This window comes from Orcinus orca, chromosome 20 (assembly GCF_937001465.1).
Source record: "Orcinus orca chromosome 20, mOrcOrc1.1, whole genome shotgun sequence".
Taxonomy (NCBI): domain Eukaryota; kingdom Metazoa; phylum Chordata; class Mammalia; order Artiodactyla; family Delphinidae; genus Orcinus; species Orcinus orca.
This window is the reverse complement of record NC_064578.1, coordinates 24,475,667-24,493,361: the sequence shown is the minus strand read 5'-3', so window position 1 is coordinate 24,493,361 and position 17,695 is coordinate 24,475,667.

Below are 17,695 nucleotides of genomic sequence, written 5' to 3'. Positions count from 1 at the left end.
CACCTTATCTTTGATAAAGGAGGCAGGAATGTATAGTGGAGAAAGGACAGCCTCTTCAATAAGTGGTGCTGGGAAAACTGGACAGGTACATGTAAAAGTATGAGATTAGATCACTCCCTAACACCATACACAAAAATAAGCTCAAAATGGATTAAAGACCTAAATGTAAAGCCAGAAACTATCAAACTCTTAGAGGAAAACATAGGCAGAACACTCTATGACATAAATCACAGCAAGATCCTTTTTGACCCAACTCCTAGAGAAATGGAAATAAAAACAAAAATAAACAAATGGGAACTAATGAAACTTCAGAGCTTTTGCACAGCAAAGGAAACCATAAACAAGATGAAAAGACAACCCTCAGAATGGGAGAAAATGTTTGCAAATGAAGCAACTGACAAAGGATTAATCACCAAAATTTACAAGCAGCTCATGCAGCTCAATAACAAAAAAACAAACAGCCTAATCCAAAAATGGGCAGAAGACCTAAATAGACATTCCTCCAAAGAAGATATACAGACTGCCAACAAACACATGAAAGAATGCTCAACATCATTAATCATTAGAGAAATGCAAATCAAAACTACAATGTGATATCTCACACCGGTCAGAATGGCCATCATCAAAAAATCTAGAAACTATAAATTCTGGAGAGGGTGTGGAGAAAAGGGAACACTCTTGCACTGCTGGTGGGAATGTGAATTGGTTCAGCCACTATGGAGAACAGTATGGAGGTTCCTTAAAAAAAGCTACAAATAGAACTACCATATGACCCAGCAATCCCACTACTGAGCATATACCCTGAGAAAACCATAATTCAAAAAGAGTCATGTACCAAAATGTTCATTGCAGCTCTATTTACAATAGCCAGAGATGGAAACAACCTAAGTGTCCATCATCGGATGAATGGATAAAGAAGATGTGGCACATATATACAATGGAATATTACTCAGCCATAAAAAGCAACGATATTGGGCTTCCCTGGTGGCGCAGTGGTTGAGAGTCTGCCTGCTGATGCAGGGGACACGGGTTTGTGCCCCGGTCCGGGAGGATCCCACATGCCACGGAGTGGCTGGGCCCATGAGCCATGGCCGCTGGGCCCGTGCGTCCGGAGCCTGTGCTCTGCAACAGGAGAGGCCACAACAGTGAGAGGCCCGCGTACCGAAAAAAAAAAAAATAAAGAAACAAAATTGAACTATTTGTAATGAGGTGGATGGACCTAGAGTCTGTCATACAGAGTGAAGTAAGTCAGAAAGAGAAAGACAAATACCGTATGCTAACGCATATATATGGAATTTAAGAAAAAAAAAATGTCTTGAAGAACCTAGGGGTAAGACAGGAATAAAGACACAGACCTACTAGAGAATGGACTTGAGGATATGGGGAGGGGGAAGGGTAAGCTGTGACAAAGTGAGAGAGTGGCATGGACATATATACACTACCAAACGTAAAATAGATAGCTCGTGGGAAGCAGCCACATAGCACAGGGAGATCAGTTCGGTGGTTTGTGACCACTTAGAGGGGTGGAATAGGGAGGGTGGGAGAGAGGGAGATGCAAGAGGGAAGAGATATGGGAACATATGTATATGTATAACTGATTCACTTTGTTATAAAGCAGAAACTAGCACACCATTGTAAAGCAATTATACTCCAATAAAGATGTTAAAAATATATATATATAAAGCCAAACAAAAATTTTCTCAATGAACTGATCAGCAGGGGGAATAATTCTGTTTAATGCAAAATGACACTGAACTTTCATATTGGAAAAATCTTCTCTACATATAAATCACCCAAATAATAAGCAAAACAATTAGGCAACATACATTTTCCATATAAAGGACAAGGTTGATAGCACCACAATCTATAAAACTCCTTCATTAGAATGTAGGGCTTAGTCAAACTTCCTGGGTTAGAATCTTGCCTTCACCATTTAATTGGCATGGGACCTTAAGGTAATCACTGAAATAAGTCTCTTTCAGAATCAGTTTAGGTTTTTGTTGTTGTTGTTGTTAATTGGCTTCAGTCGTACCTACCGCATAGGATTGTGTGGGCACTAAATACGCTTCTACATGTGAAGATTTTAGCACATGGTGAGCTCTGAGTAAATGTTAGCTCTCATTACCTACTACTATTATTTTTACCACCAGCACTAAACACCACCACTCTTCCCACTACTATCATTATTATCATAGTTACTGAAATGACTGCAATCACAAAAAAAGCGAACATTTAGTAAAATCTTATTCTCCCATTCCCTCTCGTTTCTCTTCTCTCTCACACACACACAACCAGAAACAAATGACCCCAAAATATTTTTGAAAACTAATTAGAATTTTTTTAAATGACGAAATATATAAATAAGATACTAATCCTTAACTATCAAACTTTTTTAAAAAATAAAAATACCGTATTATAACATGTGGGGGGAGAAGTATGTTTATCGTTTTGGGGGGGAGGTTATTGACTCTTTATTTTTGTAATTTAGCACTACATATCAGTTGAAAAAGTATCCTAAAAGAAAAAAACTACAAAACAGTTACAGACATTTATTTCTAAGATTATTCATCACAGCAGTAAATATGACAGTCCCAAATTGGAAGCTGCACAAAAAAACCTTACCAAGAAATGTTTGGTTAAAATTATATGTCCATATGATGTAATACTAAGCAACCATTAAAATGACATTTGGGAAAGATATTTAAAGACATGAAAAAATCTTCACAGTGTGTTGTAGGTAGGAAACTTGATGGGTAAGAAATATCCAACCTCCATATAAAAAGTCTATATAATAATCAAGAATGATAATAATATTTTAAGTGTGTTATGTGTGTTAACTTATTTAATTCCCATAAAATAATCTATGGAACAAATACTCTTACCATCTGTGTTATATAGTGACTTCTGTAGCTAAGACAACAAAGGTTATACAATTAGTAAGTTACATATAAAAAAATGAAAAGGCATACCCACGATCATAATGAATATTCAAGGTGATGATAGTGGTGGTGGTTGTGTGTGTGTGTGTGTGTGTGTGTGTGTGTGACAGAGAGACAAAGAGATTTTACGTATATGATATAATAGGAGTCTGATCATTTTTTACATTATCAGAATTTCTCCAAAATAATATATGTTGCTTTGCTATTCATAGTTGTTAGATTATAAAGCTCTTAGATAGAAAGGCAGTAGAACAAATAAAGTGGAACTTGACAGTGCAAGAAACAGTCTCTGTTTTTGATAAATATTATAGTAGGTTTTTAGCTGAACGATAACGGTTGTGTTACCATTATAGATTTTTGTTTCCTTTTAATATCTGAAATGTGATGAATTAGCATATGGAATGTGCTTAAAACCTAGCACAGATTATAAATAAGAAAAATTCTGTGGTTTCAGTGAGCTTCTGGACTAGTAGACGTGTTTTGTTTCTTCAAGTTGTAGAAATGTAGAGAAGAAGGTTAGCATTTAATCTGGGAATTCATGAAGATTTTATGGGGAAAGGAATACTGGGAGTGGGTTGTGGAAGATTTGGATAGATCACCAATAGCTTTAAGATAGAAACATAATTTTACAAGCTGAACTTATTTTAATATCATGAAGAGTTCTAAATTTGTCTTACTACTAATATTAGTAGATCTCATTTCTTTAAGAATTCAACTTCCAAGTTTTACTCCATGTACTAAGTAAAATGAGCCTTACAATTCTGGTTCTTCTAAATACTGATAACCCTGGGTAGTGGTATCCTACTGCCATGGAGAATTAGGATCTGTCAAGGTACTCATTGGCATTCATAGCTCTACTCATTATTTTTATACATTTATTGAGCTCCTGTATAATGTATTTGTATATATTGAGCATTATGTTCAAAACACTATGTTAGGTACTGTAGCATACTAATGAACAAGACAGATGCAAATCAAGAACCAAGTTTCTCCTCTTGTAGAATTTCAGTCCATCAATTTATGAAGTTGATTCCAATGGCAGTAAATTATAGGAAATATTCAAGTTTGAAAAACAGTGAATGTTTTCTGTGCAGCACCAACCTAAGCTTTTATTAAAGGACATACAAACAGAACTGAACTCATGACTCAAAAGTAAACATCTAACTGCAAGCAGTATGAAAGATGAAGTTAAAGTAGAGAACAACATACTGTATGTTGCACAAAATATTGCAGAATAAATGAATAGGGCATGGCTTTTTCAATTTTAAATGTATATGATTTTGCAAAGGACATTCCTAGATACAAGCGTTTCCTTTTATTCTAGTTGCAGGTAGCAGAGAACGTAGAACACTTGAAAAAAAAATCTTTCTCACACATTTATCCTCAAAGATACTCTACAATTGTCTAAACTCTCAAGATGAAAGAGGGGAAAATATTGTATTTTGATGACATATGCAAGGCTTCAGGGGACCACACAATACAGCACAGGCTCTTATAGAATTCAGAATATCATACTCAAGGTGATTGGAGAAATAACGAACTCTGCATTGCATTTTGTTGACAAAAAACCAATGCCTTTTAAATTTTACAGAATAAGTTCAGAAATATATATATGTGTGTATGTATATATATTTTATGTGTGTATATGTGTATATACATCATATACACATAAACATTGCAATACAAAACTTTCCCTTAGAAGCTGTATGTTGTTTAAAAACCAGCCTATTTGTGAGGGGCAGGTTCAAGATGGCGGAGTAGAAGGACATGCTCTCACTCTCTTGCGAGAACACCAGAATCACAACTAACTGCTGAACAATCATCGACAGGAAGACATTGGAACTCACCAAAAAAGATACACCACATCCAAAGACAAAAGAGAAGCCACAGTGAGAGGGTAGGAGGGTCTTAATCACAATAATATCAAATACCATAACTGCTGGGTGGGTGACTCACAAACTGGAGAACACTTATACCACAGAAGTCCATCCACTGGAGAGAAGGTTCTGAGCCCCATGTCAGGCTTCTGAACCTGGGGGTCCAGCAACGGGAGGAGGAATTCCTAGAGAATCAGACTATGAAGGCTAGCGGGATTTGGTTGCAGGACTTCAACAGGACTGGGGGAAACAGAGAGTCCACTCTTGGAGGGCACACACAAAGTAGTGTGCACACTGGGATCCATGGGAAGGAGCAGTGACCCCATAAGAGTTTGAACCAGACCTACCTGCTAGGGTAGGAGGGTCTCCTGCAGAGGCGGGGGGTGTCTCTGTCTCACCGTGAGGACAAGGACACTGGCAGCAGAAGTACTGGGGAGTACTCCTTGGCATGAGCCCTCCTGGAGTCTGCCATTAGCCCCACCAAAGAGCCCTGTAGGCTCCAGTGTTGGGTCGCCTCAGGCCAAACAACCAACAGGGAGGGAACCCAGCCCCACCCATCAGCAGACAAGCGGATTAAAGTTCTACTGAGCTCTGCCCACCAGAGCAACAGCCAGTTCTAGCTACCACCAGTTCCTCCCACCATGAAACTTGCACAAGCCTCTTAGATAGCCTCATCCACCATAGGGCACACAGCAGAAGCAAGAAGAACTACAATCCTGCAGCCTGTGGAACAAAAACCACATTCAGAGAAAAATAGACAAGACGAAAAGGCAAAGAGCTATGTACCAGATGAAGGAACAAGGCAAAACCGAAGAAAAACAACTAAATGAAGTGGAGATAGGCAACCTTCCAGAAAAAAATGCAGAATAATGATAGTGAAGATGATCCAGGACCTTGGAAAAAGAATGGAGGCAAAGATCGAGAAGAGGCAAGAAATGTTTAACAAAGATCTGAAAGATTAAAGAACAACAGACAACGATGAACATTACAATAACTGAAATGAAAACTACACTAGAAGGAATCAATAGCAGAATAACTGAGGCAGAAGAATGGATAAGTGACCTGGAAGACAGAATGCTGGAATTCACTGTGGCGGAACAGAATTAAAAAAAACCATGAAAAGAAATGAAGACAGCCTAAGAGACCTCTGGGACAACATTAAATGCAGTAACATTCACATTATTGGGGTCCCAGAGGAGAAGAGAGACAGAAAGGACCCGAGAAAATATTTGAAGAGATTATAGTCGAAAATTTCCCTAACATGGGAAAGGAAATAGCCACCCAAGTCCAGGAAGCACAGAGAGTCCCATACAGGATAAAGCCAAGGAGAAACATGCTGAGACACATAGTAATCAAATTGGCAAAAATTAAAGACAAAGAAAAATTATTGAAAGGACCAAGGGAAAAACGACAAATAAAGCACTAGGGAACTCCCATAAGGTTAACAGCTGATTTCTCAGCAGAAACTCTACAAGCCAGAAGGGAGTGGCATGATATACTTAAAGTGATGAAAGGGAAGAACATACAACCAAGATTACTCTACCCAGCAAGGATCTCATTCGGATTCATCGGAGAAATCAAAAGCTTTACAGACAAGCAAAAGCTAAGAGAATTCAGCACCACCAAACCATGTCTACAAAAAATGCTAAAGGAACTTCTCTAAGTGGGAAACACAAGAGAAGAAAAGGACCTATAAAAACAAACCCAAAGCAATTAAGAAAATGGTAATAGGAACATACCTATCAATAATTACCTTAACCATGAATGGACTAAATGCTGCAATGAAAAGACACAGGCTTGCTGAATGGATACAAAAACAAGACCCATCAATATGTTGTCTACAAGAGACCCACTTCAGACCTAGAGACACATACAGACTGAAAGTGAGGGGATGGAAAAAGATATTCCATGCAAATGGAAATCAAAAGAAAGCTGCAGTAGCAATACTCATATCAGATGAATAGACTTTAAAATAAAGAATGTTACAAGAGACAAGGAAGGACACTACATAATGATCAAGGAATCAATCCAAGAAGATATAACAATTATAAGTATATATGCACCCAACATAGGAACACCTCAATACATAAGGCAACTGCTAACAGCTATAAAAGACAAAATTGACAGTAACACAATAATATTGGGGGACTTTAACACCTCACTTACACCAATGGACAGATTATCCAAACAGAAAATTAATAAGGACACACAAGCTTTGAATGACACAATGTACCAGATAGATTTAATCAATATTTATATGACATTCCATCCAAAAACAACAGATTACAGTTTCTTCTCAAGTGCACATGGAACATTCTCCAGGGTAGATCACATCTTGGGTCACAAATCACGCATCAGGAAATTAAGAAAATTGACATCATATCAAGCATACTTTCTGACTGCAACACTATGAGATTAGAAATCAATCACAGGGAAAAAAACGTAAAAAACACAAACACATGGAGGCTAAACAATACGTTGCTAAATAACCAAGAGATCACTGAAGAAATCAAAGAGGAAATCACAAAATACCTAGAGACAAATGACAACAAGAACACGATGATCCAAAACCTATGGGATGCAGCAAAAGCAGTTCTAAGAGGGAAGTTTATAGCTATACAAGCCTACCTCGAGAAACAAGAAAAATCTCAAATAAACAATCTAACCTTACACCTAAATGCTCTAGAGAAAGGAGAACAAACAAAACCAAAAGTTAGCAGAAGGAAAGAAATCATGAAGATCAGAGCAGATATAAATGAAATAGAAACAAAGAAAACAGTAGCAAAGATCAATAAAACTAAAAGCTGGTTCTTTGAGAAGATAAACAAAATTGATAAACCATTAGTCAGACTCATCAAGAAAAAGAGGGAGAGGACTCAAATCAATAAAATTAGAAATGAAAAAGGGGAAGTTAAAACAGACACTGCAGAAATACAGAGCATCCTAAGAGACTACTACAAGCAACTCTATGCCAATAAAATGGACAACCGGGAAGAAATGGACAAATTCTTAGAAAGGTATAACCATCCATGACTGAACCAGGAAAAAACCGAAAATATGAACAGACCAATCACAAATAATGAAATTGAAACTGTGATTAAAAATCTTCCAACAAACAGAAGTCCAGGACCAGATGGCTTCACAGGTGAATTCTATCAAACATTTAGAGAAGAGGTAACACCCAGCCTTCTCAAACTCTTCCAAAAAATTGCAGAGGAAGGAAAACTCCCAAACTCTTTCTATGAGGCCACCATCATCCTGATACCAAAATCAGACAAAGATACTCCAAAAAAAAAATATATTACAGACCAACATCACTGATGAATATAGATGCAAAAATCCTCAACAAAATACTAGCAAACAGAATCCAACAACACATTAAAAGGATCATACACCATGATCAAGTGGGATTTATCCCAGGGATGAAAGGATTCTTCAATATATGCAAATCAATCGATGTAATACACCATATTAACAAATTGAAGAATAAAAATCATATGATCATCTCAATGGATGCAGAGAAAGCTTTTGACAAAATTCAACACCCATTTATGGTAAAAACTCTTCAGAAAGTGGGCATAGAGGGAACCTACCTCAACATAATAAAGGCCGTATACGGCAAACCCACAGCAAACGTCATTCTCAATGGTGAAAAACTGAAAGCATTTCCTCTAAGATTAGGAACAAGACAAGGATGTCCACTCTCACCACTCTTATTCAACATAGTTTTGGAAGTCCTAGCCACGGCAATCAGAGAAGAAAAAGAAATAAAGGGAATACAAATTGGAAAAGAAGAAGTAAAACTGTCACTATTTGCAGATGATATGATACTACACATAGAGAATCCTAAAGATGCCACCAGAAAACTACTAGACTTAATCAGTGAATTTGGTAAAGTGGCAGGATACAAAATTAATGCACAGAAATCTCTTGCATTCCTATACACTAATGATGAAAAATCTGAAAGAGAAATTAAGGAAACACTCCCATTTACCATTGCAACAAAGAGAATAAAATACCTAGGAATAAACCTACCTAGGGAGACAAAAGACCTGTATGCAGAAAACTATAAGACACTGATGAAAGAAATTAAATATGATACCAACAAATGGAGAGATATACCATGTTCTTGGATTGGAATAATCAATATTGTGAAAATGACTATACTACCCAAAGCAATCTACAGATTCAATGCAAATTACCAATGGAATTTTTTACAGAACTAGAATAAAAAATCTTAAAATTTGAATGGAGACACTAAAGTCCCGGAATAGCCAAAGCAGTCTTGAGGGAAAAAAACGGACCTGGAGGAATCAGACTCCCGTCTCCAGTCTATACTACTAAGCTACAGTAATCAAGACAATATGGTACTGGCACCAAAATAGAAATATAGATCAATGGAACAAGATAGGAAGCCCAGAGATAAACCCACGCACGTATGGTCAACTATCCTATGACAAAGGAGGCAAGGATATACAATGGAGAAAAGACAGTCTCTTCAATAAATGGTGCTGGGAAAACTGGAGCTACATGTAAAAGAATGAAATTAGAACAGTCCCTAACACCATGCACAAAAATAAACTCAAAATGGATTAGAGACCTAAATGTAAGACCGGACACTATAAAACTCTTAGAGGAAAACATAGGACGAGCAGTCTTTGGCATAAATCACAGCAAGATCTTTTTTGATGCACCTGCTAGAGTAATGGAAATAAAAACAAAAATAAACAAATGGGACCTAATGAAAATTCAAAGCTTTTGCACAGCAAAGGAAACCATAAACAGGACAAAAAGACAACCCTCAGAATGGGAGAAAATATTTGCAAACGAATCAATGGACAAAGGATCAATCTCCAAAATATATAAATAGCTCATGCAGCTCAATATTAACAAAACAAACAACCCAATCCAAAAATGGGCAGAAGACCTAAATAGACATTTCTCCAAAGAAGACATACAGATGGCCAAGAAGCACATGAAAAGCTGCTCAGCATCACTATTTATTAGAGAAATGCAAATCAAAACTACAATGAAGTATCACCTCATACCAGTTAGAATGGGCATCATCAGAAAATCTACAAACAACCAGTGCTTGGAGGCGGTGTGGAGAAAAGGGAACCCTCTTGCACTGTTGGTGGGAATGTAAGTTGATACAGCCCCTATGGAGAACAGTATGGAGGTTCCTTAAAAACTAAAAATAGAATTACCATATGACCCAGCAATTCCACTACTGGCCATATACCCAGAGAAAACCGTAAGTCAAAAAGACGCGTGCACCTCAGTGTTCATTGCAGCACTCTTTACAATAGCCAGGTAATGGAAGCAACCTAAATGCCCATCGACAGATGAATGGATAAAGAAGATATGGTGCGTATATACAATGGAATATTACTCGGCCATAAAAAGGAACAAAATTGGGTCATTTGTAGAGATATGGATAGATCTAGAGACTGTCATACAGAGTGAAGTAAGTCAGTAAGAGAAAAACAAATATCGTATATTAATACAGATATGTGGATCCTAGAGAAATGGTACAGATGAACCGGTTTGCACGGCAGAAATTGAGACACAGATGTAGAGAACAAATGTATGGACACCAAGGGGGAAATGCGACAGGGATTGGGGGTGGTGGTGTGATGAACTGGGCAATTGGGATTGACGTGTATACAGTGATGTGTATAAATTGGATGACTAATAAGAACCTGTTGTATAAAAAAATAAATAAAATTTTAAAAAAGCAACCTATTTGTGATTTCAATTTAATGGTATTGTTGAAAATGATTTTATATGACAATGAGTGTCAAGTAGGCTATTTCCATTATAAAACCCACTAAAGGTTCAGACCACTTTTCAAGCTAGGTATCAGATGTGAGACAACAGAAGTGTCATAAGCAGAGGGCAGTGAGAGCTAAAATGTGTTGTGAGATGGATTCAAATGATTAATAAAAATTAAAGCCAGTTTGAGCAGTGCTTACAAAGGTTTGCATCAGCTTAGCAAGGATTTGTGATCTAGTTGAGAAACACAAAACTCCATATCCAGTAAGAATCCAGTGGGTGTGTTCTGCAATGAATTTGGCTTCTCTGGGAAAGAAATGGTTCCATGTATACATCTGCGGGCATATGGATTGGGAGACACAGTATCTTTTCCAATCTCTCTCTGTCTCTTTCTTTCTCAACTCTCCAGATGCAGTGTATATATCATTTGTCACAGTCTCCTCGTGTTCTCTAATGTCTCTGCTTGGGTTTACAAACTCAAATGCAACAAGTGTCAAGCAGGTATCGTAAAAGAGTGCAGTGGGCCAGATGGGTGAGCTGTGGAAAACTGGACAGTTCATGTCCGATCCGAAGGTGGTAGCAATTAGCCTATGATCTCTAATAATTTGGTAACACTTCTCTCCGTTTACTAGGTATATGGCCTTGGTTGTGCAAAGCGAGATACTTATCTAGCTTGCGTCTCAGTATCCACATTTGTAAATTGTAACAATATTAGCGCCTACCTCTTAGGGTTATGGTTCACTCATTCAATATCTATGTATAAGCCATCTACTCTGACAGACACTATGGTAAGGGCTGCACAAACAGCAGTGATCAAAAAGGCAAAGCCCCAGCTCTCTGCAACTTACATTCAAGTGGGAGTGAAACAACTAATACTTTTTAAAATGATGGTAACAATTAAGATGTCAATTATTGATAAAAAGCTATGTGGGCAAGTAGATGGATAGGGATTTACTATTTTAGCAGGCTTTTTATTGTAGAAAGGGATAGGTGTTTGCATTTTTCTACAAGCTGTATTTTATATAGACTTTTAGCTCTGTGAAGGAAGCATTTGAGGAGAAAAGTGAATAAAGTAAGGGATCAAGCTGTGAGTAGATCAGACAGGAAGAGCATTGCAGGTAAAGGCATCCACTACAACACCTCTGACACTGACATGGGCTTAGGGTGTTTGAAAACAGCATGGAATCCAGAGCCTCTAGAACAGTGGGAGAAAAATTGAGTTGTGGATGAAATTAAAATCGTGCAGCCCCTTTCAAATGATTAAAATGATTTTGTTCTGTACTTTGGAAACGATGGGATGGTAGGGGACAGTACTGAGCTGAAGAGTCACGTGATGTGGCTTGAGATTTCAGTGAGTCACTATGGTTGTGGCTGCTTTGCGGAGAATAGACTCTGATGGGGCTGGGAGGGGCATGGAGAAAACAGAGAGACCAGACTGCAGCTGATGGTTGCTTGAACCAAAGTGGTAATGGAGAAGGAGTTGAGAAGTGGTTAAGTTCAGGATGTATATAAAGGTAAAGGCAACAGTATTTACTCCCATGGGATATAGGAGGAGTTGAAGATGAAGCAAAGATTTCTGGTCAAGTCACCTGCATGCTGGAGTAGCTATTTACTGAGTTAGGAAAGGCAAGAGGAGAAGCAAATTCTGAGCTTGGGAAATCAAGAATTCATTTGTGAGTATTAGGTGGAAAACACAGGCTAACTGCTTTAAACAGCAGCTGGCATATATAGATGAGTAATAAAGATTAGCTGTAATTATTATCACTATCTTCATTTCTATTGTGACATTACTGAAAGAACATTGCTATCATGCCTTTTACTTTTTCAAGAAAAAGTGTTTTTTTTCATGATAAAATATCCTGATTTCAAATGTCAAAACCATATAAAGCTCTTATTTTAGCTTCAGCTGAAGTGGAAAGTCCTGTGTACACATTGATGATATCTCACCTAGGCACCTGCCATGTCTCACCTTCGCTGCCTTAGATCTTTTTCTGAAGCCATGGGAACTTGTTCAGTTCTTGAGCAGGGACGCCTGAAAATATAGAAAGTTTAATTCCTCAGTGGCCTCCATCAACCATTGGGGTCCAGGCTTTGGTTTCCACCGAGCTTTGATGGACGAATTTGAAGGGAATGTGCAGTTCTTCAGAGGGCAGCTAACAAAAATGAGTCCAGTTGTTCAGAGTGGTTAATACACTTTATTAGCTTTTCCTCTGTCCTTATCTGACTCTGCAACCTAACTCTGAGTTCCTGTGATCACCTCTAAAATAAAAACGAACTATCTGAACCTAAGTTCCTATTTTAGGCTTTGCTTTCAACGGAATCTGTACTAAGACAACAGTGAATAAGAAGAAAATAATCTGAAAGTTAAAAATACACATAATGCCACCAGCTTGCTACCAATACTCATGTCATTATATACGTCATTATTCCATGAGGAGTTGTACTCTGCTTAACTTATTGTCCTACCCATAACTCAAGGCGGAAAAAAATCCCCACTTTTGTCACAGGGTTTACATGATCATAAAGCATGATACCTTTATCCTTTGAATAGATACAGGGTAAGTGGCACTAAGGAAGAAAGACATATATACAAATTTGGTCTAGTTCAGATCTCCAGAAGAGAAAGTAGGAGGTAATATTAAAGAAGTATCCCCTTATATGCAAGGCATCAGATTAAGTCTTATGTAATATTTTGCTGAATATCCCCCATCATTAACCTCAGGAGAAGGCATACCTTACACTTCAGATTATAAAGAAGGACATACAAGATGTAAACTGTTCAATATTACGCAGCTAGTTTGTAACAGACTCGGATACAAAACATGATATCTGACATCTTAGCCAACAGTCTTTTAAGTCCATAAGGCTACAGACTCTATGAGATTTAATTATTATCTTGGGCTTCCTTGCTTTGATGAAATGTCTGTTAATTTAAAAAAACCTATAGAGAGAGATTCAGATTTTATGGGAAATTCTAGAATTCTGGAAATTAAATTTTATCTCTGGTGGTAAAAAAAATGATAGAATAAAAAAAAAGATGAAAAGTAGGTGAAGATGTAATTGTAAGCCTGGTCTACTTTTAGAGTTTTGCCTTATAAGGGATTGGAAAACTTACAAGAGAAATGTTTATGACTGTGAATCATTCAGAATACTTTCTTCTTATTCCCCAAGTCATATAGAAATTTGCCTCTTAAAATATTTTCTATCTATTGAATCTGACGTAAACGTTTTATCAATTTAAAGTTACCCTTTTCCTCTTGTAAATAAATTTTCAGGAAACATTGATTATGTGAATCCAGAAAGTCCCTGGGGATATCCCTATAGAATAATGGTTTATTTTGAGCACTGAATATTTTTAATATAAATCTAAATTCAGACACTAACCTATCAGTTTTCCACTGGATTTTATTTGGTTTTAGTGGTCTCCAATTAAATCCCAATTAAATGCAGTGTGTTTCTATTAATTTAATTGTATCTATCAATAGCAGACATTAATTTTAGGTACTTTCAATAAATTTTTGATTAAATCACTGTATTGCTAATTCCTTTCCATAAATTTCAATCAGTTTCCAGTTTATTTAGTCTATATGCCTAAAATCAATATTATGTACCAGTATCTGGGTGGGGGGGTGGCGGCGGCTTTTGCCCGTAACTGAGCTGAGATGGGAATGAATCTATCTCATTTAAGTCAGTGTGATGCAGTACAATGCACAGTCTCCATAAAAGTCAATACTTCTATGCTAAGCATCACTGCTGGCTTTCAGTTGCTAAACCTGTTCAACATAATTCTAATTCAGCAAGACTCAGTGTTTCTTTTTAATTCTGCCAAGTTTCAGAACCTGTTACAAACACTTGTCTTTGGAGTTATCCATTGCCCATGTTTACTAACTTTTCAAACATGAGGAGCAGTGATGAGTCCCAGTGAAGAGAAAGGAGCTCTGGAACCAAACTGCCTTGTTTTGGATCCTGCCTCTGCCAATTCTTTACAACGTCAGTATGGTTGGGCAAACTCCCTAACACTTTGGTGCCCCAGGTTTCTCCTGCAATAATAATGCTACTGGGACTTTTCTGATAGCACAGTGGTTGAGAATCTGCCTGCCAATGCAGGGGACACAGGTTCGAGCCCTGGTCCGGGAAGATCCCACATGCTGTGGAGCAACTAAGCCCGTGCGCCACAACTACTGAGCCTGCGCTCTAGAGCCCTCGAGCCACAACTACTGAGCCCGCGTGCCACAACCACTGAAGCCCACGTGCCTGGAGCCCGTGCTCCGCAACGAGAGGCCACTGCAATGAGAAACCCGCACACCACAATGAAGTGTAGCCCCTGCTCGCCGCAACTAGAGAAAGCCCATGAGCAGCAACAAAGACCCAACGCAGCCAAAACTAAATAAAACATAAATAAAGAAAAAATATAATAATGCTACCTACCATTTGGGGTTGTTGGCTGAATTAAAACATTTAGAAGAGTGTGCAACCCACAGAGTTTTCTCAGTTTTAGCTGCTCTTATCACCATGGTTTATGGTTATAAAAACTAACGTATTTTATGAACTTACCATGTGACAGACTATTATGTTGTGGTTTATATCATTTTATCATTCATTATATACAGAAACCTTGTAAATGAGGTACTAGTTTCCTTGGTTTGCAAGTAAACCAAGGCTCAGAGGATCCTTTGATAAAGTCCCTGTTGTTATTCAATGATAAAGATAAATTTGAACCAGGCCCATTAAAATCAAAACCTAGCCTGATCCTATAGGGTTGTGCTGTCTTCCACTATTGGAATTTTCCTTTAAGGGTCACATTTTTACTGTAAAACCTTACTATTGCAATAACATGTTCCTGGACAAAAACGGATAGATAAATATATGATATAGATATGGATATAGATAAAGGTATAGATAATAGAGATAGAGACAGAGGCGGAGACAGAGATAGAGATGATAGAAATAGAGATCTGGGGCATTGTTTTTACTATAGTGAGGAAATAATGGTTTGGGGAGAAGAGTAAGGGAGCCTCATAGAACTTTCCCCATCATTAAGATTAGGGGGATGACATAGCTAACAGCTTCACCTTCAACAGCTAACAGCTTCACCTTTAATAGCGTCATTAGGGAGATCTAAATTAGATCAATCAATCTGACAAAATTTGGGTTGAATAAAATATATACAATTTTATAAAAATACACAGGGATCTACCAGGCTTTTTGTGAACTGTCTTGAATGTATTATAGAACATACTAACTGTTTACCTACAGATATATCTGCCTTCATCAGTGATTAAAATGCATTTGTAAGCTAGAGATAACAGTGGAGGTCAAAGGAGAAAAAATAGAATGGGATATTCTACCAAGTTTGTGTGGACAGGAATATCAGAGATTTAATAAGAGTTCAAAGTCCTTAAAAAAAGGTGAGGTTAGGACCAAGAAGGTAAAGTACAAAAAGCAAATCTATGTCCAAATGTATGGCTGCACATAGGCTGTGGAGGCAGGTACTGAATACTTGGTGGAAATGAGTATGAAATGTGAATAAACTGGGAATCAAGTAAAGAAAATCCTGGAATTGGTTTTTAGTAATTCTGTTGGTCCTGTGGTTTTCTATCACCTATTTTTAGACAGTGATGTGATAGGAAGCTATGTCCTGGCATCTTAAAATGTGACTACAGGGAAATCAAGGCAGCTCCTTAGTCACTACAAACTTTAATTGATAGCAGGTGAAGTTTGTCATCTATAGTAAGTAATGAAGATTTGTTGACTACCCAGATGAAGGCAATGGACAATGATAATGGACAATGATAAGTTTCTGTCACTATTAAGTAGACTGGGTGAAAACTGGACGATTTAGTCCCTGTCTTTAAACAATCTGTTTCCTCACAGTGTGTATACATGGGTAAATAGGTGTCTTTTGACAACTTCTCTGGAGATATAAACAAAATGCTTGCATTACATATAAACTACTAAGATCTTTGGTTTTTTATTCTTCTTGGGGGTTTTAGTACTGGTGTTCATTAATAAATGGTTGTTTATTATTGAAGATTTAGAATGGTTTGAGGAATGTATGTTAGAAATTTAAATAAAAGTAACACATTGCCATATTTAAAAATGGTAATTACAATTTGCTATTATAATGTTAGTTTTTAAGTGTTTGTTATAACAATGTCCGGTCAAGTAGGAAGAAAGGGTAAAATAAACAAATCTAAAATAGTGAGAACAACACAAAATCCAAAAACCTAACATAAAAATCTTTAGCATGCTACAAACATAGTCATTTTAAGGTCAGGTTCTATGCTATTTTTGTGCGTGAGGCTTTGTTTCTTTTTAACAAATAAAAATTCATAATATTTTTCCCTCCAAAATTATCCTTTGCTTGCCTAGAAATATAAAATGTCTTGAGCAAAATTAAAATAGTAGAGAAGAGATGGGCAAATCTTGAGTAGATCACCTTGGCTGAGATTGAGATGGGAGTCAGACTAGTTTTTTAATAGATAAGGAATAGTTTATGAAAGTGACAAATGCAGCCCCAATCAGAATGAGACACTAGTTTTATCCTTATTCATAACTTAAATTACAATGCAGAGTAGTTTTTCTCAGCAGAAAAGTATAAATGAGCTGATATTTTCCCTAGTTCCTTTCCATGTATATCCCCATGAACTGTGACTTTTTTCTCCAATATTCCATGATTTTGACTGTTGTAATATGGCAGTACCATTAGAGCTTTAAGACTGGATCAAACCAGGACAATAAACCATGTGTAGGAGAAGTAGCATTTTGTTTTCTTCCAAAAGGAGTCAAGTTTGTGTTCCTAAAATCATGAAAAGTATCTTCTGAATCAATTTAAAGGCCAAGCTGAAAATTGGAAAATAAGTAATAAAATGGAGATAGGAAGAGTTGAGAGAAGAGGTGGGTTGAGGGCAGAGGTTAAGTAAGGCTATGAGAGTGAGGTCTCTGATGGGAGGACTCGTGAATGTAGTGCTCATCTATACTGTGGAGTCAAGCCGGTGGCTTTATAGGAGCTACCCTGCACTACACAAATTGCAGCCATTTAAAGAACAAAGAACAATTCAAGGAGTTAAAAGGAAGAGGAAAATGCATATGAGACAGGTACGA